The sequence below is a fragment of the Gobio gobio genome (assembly GCF_949357685.1).
Source record: "Gobio gobio genome assembly, chromosome: 22".
Classification (NCBI taxonomy): Eukaryota; Metazoa; Chordata; class Actinopteri; order Cypriniformes; family Gobionidae; genus Gobio; species Gobio gobio.
The window spans coordinates 40,809,333-40,818,154 of record NC_137118.1 but is presented as its reverse complement, the minus strand read 5'-3'; positions in this window follow the sequence as shown (position 1 = coordinate 40,818,154).

Sequence of the window (8,822 nt, the reverse complement as noted above, 5' to 3'; positions counted from 1 at the left end):
AATATGATCTAAAATAAAGGAATTATCATGCAAGTCAGTGGTTTTCGAGTATTTAAAAAAAAGTTTGATTTAAAGGCACAATATGTAAGATTTTTTGATAAAAAATATCCAAAAACCACTAGAACAATGTTATATATTTTGTTGACTTGTGTACATTTTCTCAAATGTTTCCAAGAATGTTTAAATCCAGAGAAATAAGCCATTTTAACCAGGACACGGACCATGTCTGTGTGTTGCCTATCAATGACATCATACCTGCGTTACCCTCGATTTCTGGTTTTACTTTGTAGAAACCATGGAAACAAGACGCTTTAATATATTATATTTTTTTTAGACAAGGGAACAACTGTTTGGATACATTTATAGATATAAATCTAATCATTGTTATATAGCTCAATACCTTTAATCTTCGGTTTAGTCCACACGTACACGGGTATTTTTATAAACGTTTTCCTCAGTTTAAAAAAAAAAATCGTGTCCACATAAAAAAAACGCAAAACACGCTAACTATGAAGCGCTGTCAAGAGCATGCCAAACCAACAGGTGGCAGTATAACCCTAACCATAAAGCCATGTTGGCCAATCAGAAGCCTGGAAAAATGTTATTGCCGGTTCTGGTTTTGACGCAACAAGCCAAAATCTCCGGTTTCACTGTCCACACGACACCACTGCAACCGGAGTTTCTAAAAAGGTTCACCCTGGCAAGAGTTTTCAAAAAAGCTTGGTTTCAGTGATTGGTAGTGTTGGGTCCGAGTCCACCTTTGTCGAGTTCGAGTCAAGTCCAAGTCTTAAACAATCAAGTCCGAGTCCAAGTCCGAGTCCAAAAGGGGCCGAGTTGGACTCAAGTCCGAGTTCTTATCGACCGAGTCCGAGTCGAGTCCGCCCGAGTCCAGAGTGTAATTAAATTGAAAAAAGATTAGAAATTGCTATTGTAAATTTGTATCTTCTATTAATATTTTAAACTTTCAACCCATTAAACCAATGGCAATATAAAATTAAACAAAAAATACCACTATAACATCTAGCCATTGCCATTTAACATTTTTATTTTGTCAACAGATCAACTAGTTTCCAATCAAAAATGGTTTCAAACCATTAGAATGGACATTGATATACTGTATGTAGAACTTTTATAATTACAAGTGCAAGAAAAACACAAATTAACCTGTTTTATTGTATTTAAATTGTTTAATGCCTCTGGTATCACCAAATTCTTATGTTTAGGGGTGGGCGATATTAAAATCTTATTTCACGATAATGATATATTTTCTCAAGTAGGATTATTCAAGTAAGAATAAATACTATAGAAATTGAATTAAACAATTACATTTAAAATAAAACAAACTTCACTGTATTACATGTACAGTGATTCTTATTAAATTGACTAAAGTTAGTCAGGAGTGAGTGAGTGAGTGAGTGAGTGAGTGAGTGAGTGATTTTCTCTTTGTCTTTTGTTGTTTTATTAACATTAAAGGGATAGTTCACTCAAAAATTAAAATTCTGTCATCGATTACTCGCACTCAAGTTGTTTTACACATATTTTGGAGAATGTCGGAAACCAACCAGTTGGTCCCATTGTAGGAAATAATAATATGGATGTCAATGACTACCATTCCACTGTTTGTGTTCAACAGAAGAAATGAATACAGGTTTGGAACAATATTAGAGTGAGTAAATAATGACATAATTTTAGAGGTGAACTGTCCCTTTAAGGACAAGCGACAGCGTGTTCACTGTAGGCTGCGCTGCTGTTAATTTAAGACCTCTACACATCTAATATACAGACACGCCGATTTTACTTTCACTTTAGACATAACTGACTGTGTTTATGTTAACCTTGTGTGTATTTGACAGTATTAGTGCAGTAAGACTACTTAGTCCAGTAATCACGTGTGTTTGACAGGCTTTTAGTGCGCGCGCTCAGCGCATGTTAACACAGTGCACAAGCACGCGAATGAAACGTTTAACCAGCAAGGCTCATATCAGCGCGTAGACTCACAGGCACACTCAAACAGAGCCAAAATAAACTGAGAGAAATATTTTAAAAATTTATTTATTCGAAATTAATTAAATCGAAAACGAAAAGAAAAAAAACGCAATTCCCAAGCGTGTATTCAAGATATTCAACAGTGCCGAACGGTTTAATATTATATTAAGAATTGTGACGTCCATAGTATGCACACAAGAATCCGATATATATCGTCATATCACCCAGCCCTAAGTTATTTGGATTTAAGTTGGTATTAAAAGTTATAATAAGCAACTTACATTTCTCTAGGTTTTCATTGAACATGTCGGTAGAAAGTCGTGCCAGACACATCAGTTGATTTGCAATCCGCAGAGTGCTTCTTTTTACTGGATTTCTTGCAAAAAATTCTTTATGATTTTCAAAAGCAAAACAAATTATTGCTGACTCTGAAGACATTGTCCTAGCCATGCATTGCATCCGTGTGATGTGTGTATTGTCTGCAAGCATATGATGCTACTGCTGCCTGCCGGTGTGGTGCAGTAAAATCACAAGCGGGGAGACGTTCATTAATTTCTTATCTTAGTTTTATAGCGGTTTTGTTGTTACACATGACTCGGACTCGACTGCACTCGGGATATTTTCCGAGTCCAAAATGTCCAAGTCCGAGTCAAGTCCGAGTACAAATTCACCCGAGTGCGTGACAAGTCCGAGTTCATTCAAAATTGGACTCGAGTCCGGACTCGAGTCCGAGTCCAAGTCCGAGTACCCCAACTCTAGTGATTGGATACTGCGTTTGCGTATGGACGAACGGCCAAACAGCATAGAAAAAGATGAAAATTATTATTGTTTGAATCTCATTTTCTTGATTTACCACGAGTACCATGTTTTACCATGTTAAATATCGATCTAGCTCACTGCAGTGTGCAACAAGTGTCTCGTAGACGCAGAGTGAACGCACAGAGTAACGTTATAACATAATTTTCAACACACTCAAATGTATCTGATATAATAAAACCGAGTTGTGTTACCCCAGATCTGCGCAAGCGTTTGTACGGAAGAAGCAGAAGCGGCGACTGTGGCATAATAAAGGTTTGGCTGCTGTCGAGCCGTGTGTCGCGCTCATCTCTCATTAGCAATCTGCTTCATACTACAGTAACGGTAATAATCTCTTCCATGAACATGAGTTCTGTCCAGATTCTTTTCCACCGGCTGTAGAGGTAAAGACGACAACTCTCATGAATCCGCACACAAAATCTCGGCTTCATCAAGCTACGCCTTTGTTTTGAATAGGCATTCTCTAGCGGCGAAGAACTACATATTGTGCCTTTAAATTAATCCGTAGACATGAATTGATGTATGAAGATTAAAATAAAGCTAATTATATAAAAAATTTATCAACTATGCTGGGTTAAATCAACCCATTATGCTGGGTAAAATTAACCCAACATGTGTTCTGTCCTATATTTACCCAGACCTTGGGTTGTTTTTAACCCAGTGTTTTTTAGAGTTTAGGGAATGTTACTTTTGAAAATAATGTGTTATAATATTGTGTTATTTCCTAAAAAGGTAACTATATTGCATTAATTAATTGCATTGATTAATTTGCCAGAGGAGAACTGGCACTCCGACTGAGCCTGGTTTCTCCCAAGGTTTATTTTTCTCCATTAGGTCATAAGTTCCATAAGTTGACTTGACTTGACATTACTTAGTAATGTGGGCTGGGTTTGCTTGTACTATTTTTTTGGCAAATGTTTTAACACCTAAACTGAAATGATTAAGCCTCAGGCTGAAGGAAATGCAAATTCACGCCAGTACAGTAGATGGCGCAGCTCAAACACAATGCCTCGGCACTCATGCTGCCTTCACGTGCTATCGGACATTTCGTAATTCCCACTTCAGAAGTCGTGATTACGAGCTTGTTGCATTCAAGTGCTTTGTTGTCGCAATGAACATGAATCATGGAGGACACCAGGGGCCTGTACCATGAAGCCGGTTTAGCTGGCTAGCCAGATATGTTTAAGCTTAGTTTGTGCCATACTGGGTTTAAGGTACCATTAAAGTGGTTTGGCTTTTAGCTGTGTTCATCTCCATAATAACTTACGCTCCACAGCTAACCTGCTCCAGGGCAGGTTATGTTCTGGATAAGAGAGCTCAAACTGAAATTGGACCAATCAGCTGTGAGCAAAGTGACACATATCTGATGCAATAAAGTCACTCCCCCTTTTTCTACTCCAAAATAAAGGTCACTACATAGCTAATGGCTATTAAAGACTTAAGCCTCTGGCTTTTAAAAATGCTTATTTATAATAATAATAATTTTGAATAATTTAAAAATAATTTATGTAATTATTATACCCTTAATCAATTACACATGTATAATTTTAGTAAATCAATCATTAATATGCATTTTGTTAATATTAAAATAAATAGCCTATATAAAGGTCATACAAATAAGCTTTAAATTCAATAACTAAATCTATAAAAAATTACATGTGAGCATAAATGTTCAATTCTCTCTATATATCAACTAAACTAACTTCATAACTTTTACTTGCATTGACGTATAAGATTTTTCTTAAAGTTGTCCTCGACAGCTCTAGCCTGGGAAAACCCAGACAACTTCCGGCAAATTTAGATTTGCTGAGAATGGTCTGGTTTTAACCAGGCTACGACAGCTCTTTTCTTCTGTGTAAATTTGTTTAAATTCTTAATATTTTTCAATCATGTATATTCTGCAGAAGAGTGAAGTGAATCACACTGCTTCTCTCGTGAGAAGTGAATCTCAGTTTTACTGATCCACAGCGTGTGATTGGCTGTTCACTGCTGATGTCACAGCTAAACTCCTAAACTCAGGATCAAAGCCTGAGTTGACAGAGAAAGTTGCTGATCAGCATCATGGGACCAACAAAGCCTGAATAGATTGGTTTGGTTTGGTTTTGTCAACTCAAAACTAATCCTGTAACCCTGAGTTTTTTAAACTACCATCATGTTACAGGCCCCAGGTTCATTCTAACAACCATATAAACATTTACGATGCTATCCAGATCCAGTCCGCTTTCTGTCGATTCATTAATTTTGGTCAAATGCAGGCTATTTTTGCTGTGTATAGTATACAATGCGCTTCAAATTACTCATATATGTAAATATGCACTATGTTAATGACCAGATAAGACGATCTAGCTGTTTTGGGGAAAAAACGAATAAATCATACATACCTGTCATATAATCAGTTCTCTCCTAGCCTGGTCCTACCAGACTCTCGTACATTTCATTTGTACATAGAGTCTTTCCACTCGACAAGCGTTAACTTCCTTGAAGGCGGGTAGTTTAAAACTATTGGATCTGCCATAACCAATCGCTAACGTTTGGCCGTGACGGATGTCATCTCAAACTAGCGCACAGCATCAACGTCATCGTTCTCAGCCACTCCCTCTGTTCGCTGATTGGACCGGTTAAAATTTGACCTGAGAAAACCAGAGAATATACCGCAATCCCCAACGGAGTACTGAAGGAAAATCAAAATTGAGCAGAAGTATGTTGGAGGGCGGAGCCAGGCTAGTTCTCTCCGCCACCATGTTTAAAGTTTATGACCCGCCCATATCGGGAATTTGGGTATCAAAATTATTTCCGAACTTATCAGTGGTAAACTCGACATCAGAGCACATTCATGTGCAATTTTGACCTAGGAAACTCATATTTACAATAATTCCGAAAGCACGTGAAGGCAGCATTACTCCTGAGTTCTCTCAACATGGGAACAGGAGAGCTGTCAGTCAATAAATGGGAAAACAACATTCTTTTGTTACTTATTTGAAAACTGATATTGTGTTGTTAATTTAAAAGGAATGTGTTACTTTACTAGTTACTTGAAAAAAAGTCATCTGATTTTACGTAACATTCTGGTCAATGTTAGTTGTAATGTGTTACCACCAACACTGCCTATTGCATTAATACGTTGATTTATTCTGTATGTTTTACTAGTGAGAAGCTTGAACTGTATGTTTTATTCATAAACACAAAGAGAGTTCATGGAAAACTGTAGAAAGAACCACTTCAGGGGCTTTTCCCCCTGTGGATTTCAGGATGAATCAGTTTTTGCTAAATGAGAAAAGTGTCTTCCTTCTCTGTAGGCCAGAAACAAAAAGACACATTCAGTTGAGAATAAACATGCTTGAAGTGGCTCTAAACACACTTCAAATACACACGTAGAGTCTAAAGAGAGAAGGAATACATAACACTGGCTTCAGATCTTTTGTACTACAGATCAAAATGGGACGCGCTATAGCCTACAGCCTGTGGTAATTATCTTTATCTGAGAGCCAACAGTGTTCGAGTGGAGAGAGCCAGAGGGCGACAGTGCACGAGTTTACTGAGGAGTGAAGGATCGTCACGCTGGCTTCAGGCGCTATGACAACTTCAATTAGTAAAAACCTTTAAACGTGTTATTCAGCTGAGATATCGCTATCAGATACTGGGATTGGAACAGCACTGAAACAATATTTGTTTGCTGAATTTTGTGGATGCCGTTTTGTTTTGTTGTGGTAATTCATGCTAAAGATTACATTTATTAGTCAATTAATATCTCTTCCTTCTCGCATTTTTCTCTCAAGGAAAAAGACTCAGAGATTCACAAAGTTTCAGAAGAAATCTCAACAATAACAATAAACCAGTATCTACAATCAAAATTCGGAACATTATTCATCAAATTCTCCCATCAAACACAGAACATGTCTCGTAATGTTAGCATATGCTCTCCGTTCTTATCAGTTATTTAATGTTCCAGGAATGTTCCATTTTTTTTTGTAACAATAAACGTTGCAGAATGTTTCAGAGAGTTTTTTTGGTAACAAGTTACAGGTTTCATTAGTTAAAGGTGCACTATGTAACATTTTTTCAGCAAAATATCCAAAAACCACTAGGCCAGTGTTATTTTGTTTAGTTGAGTACTTACAATATCCCAAATGTTTCGAACTATTTGTAAATCGTGAGAATATTGCTATTTTAACCTCGGTTACCCTCGGTTTCGGGTTTTATTTTGCAGAAACGCTTTACTCTCACTGCAGTGTGCAGCAAGTGTCATAGCAGCCGCTGAGCGAACGCACAGAGTAATGTCATAACTTCATTTTCAACACACTCAGATGTATCTAATATGATAAACAGAGTTGCGTTACCTCATAATCATGACCAGAAAAGTGGAAATGGCGCCGGTGACTGTGGCATAATAAAAGTCCCGCTGCTTGCGAGACATGTGTTGCATTCATCTTATTAACAATCGCTCCAGCAGCCTTGCTCAGCTACACAACACTCGGCCCTGCTCTGCTTCATACTTCAGTAACGTTAATAATCACATCAATGAACATGATTTCTGCCCGAGTCCTGTCCCAATTCTTTTCCACCGGCTGTAAGGTGAAGACCACGTCCCAATATTCTGCCCTCAAACTTTGCGTCATCAAACTACGCCTTTGTTTTGAATAGGCGACCTCTAGCAGACGGAAAAGTTACATAGTGCACCTTTAACTAGTTAACATGAACTAATAATGAACTGCATTTCTAGAACATTTATTAATCTAATTTCAACATTTACTAATACATTATTAAAATCAAATGTTGTATTGGTTAATGCACTGTGAACTAACATTAACAAACAATGAACAGCTATATTTTTATTAACTAACGTTAACAAAGATGAACAAATACTGTAAAAAAACATTGCTCATGGTTAGTTCATGTTAGTTAATACAGTAACTAATGTTAACACATAAAACCTTATTGTAGAGTGTTGCCGTTTTTTGACAACCGTATAAGATTATAGAACATATACTGTACACTGTCAAAAAAATCAGGTCTCCAATTGAAAATTTTCTAGTGAGCGATCACATCTAAAATTTTCAGTTGGCCAAATTGAATTTCTTGAATTTTAATTGAATTAAATTGCATCAATTCACAGAAATTCAATTTGGCCAACTGAAAAATTTAGATGTGATCGCTCACTAGAAAATTTTCAATTGGAGACCTGATTTTTTTTACAGTGTATGTATACAGAATATTCTCTAATAATAATGGTTTTAATTCCATATCCATAAACTTTCTTGAAAACCTTCCCAGAATGTTGAAGAGAGAAGCAACCCGATCTCACGGCAATCCGTACATATTTTGACGAGTTGCCAAATACGTATGAATTCGTATAAATGACCTACCTCAAACCCTGCCCCTAAACCTACCCATCACGGGTTTAGACAAAACATACAAATTTGTACGAGTGAGGTCGTACAAATTAGCCACCTCGTAAAATACGTACGAATTGGTCGTGAGATAGCGCTGAACTGAATGCTTTCTAATAGTTCAATTTCATTATCAATCTATCAATTTTTCTGCAATCTACCCAGTGACTGATATTAGCATAATTCAGCATTTAATTAAATGTAGAAATTAATATATATCTTTAATCTATATGAAACCATTAATTATTTTTCAGTGTTGAGACTGATTTTTGTAGTATCATTTCAAGGTGCTAAAATGTATGTCCATTTCATTTTCTGATTCTGAACTGTACTAAAATTAGATAGATAGATAGATAGATAGATAGATAGATAGATAGATAGATAGATAGATAGATAGATAGATAGATAGATAGATAGATAGATAGATAGATAGATAGATAGATAGATAGATAGATAGATAGATAGATAGATAGATAGATAGATAGATAGATAGATGCAACAAACCACAATGAAACTGCTAAAAATCAGTTGTTATTTCCAATATGTATCACCTCCCCTCATATTTCTCATCTCATCTGTTTTTACTTTTGTCTTCACACTTGCTCGCTTTCTCTCTCTCTCTCTCACGTTAAC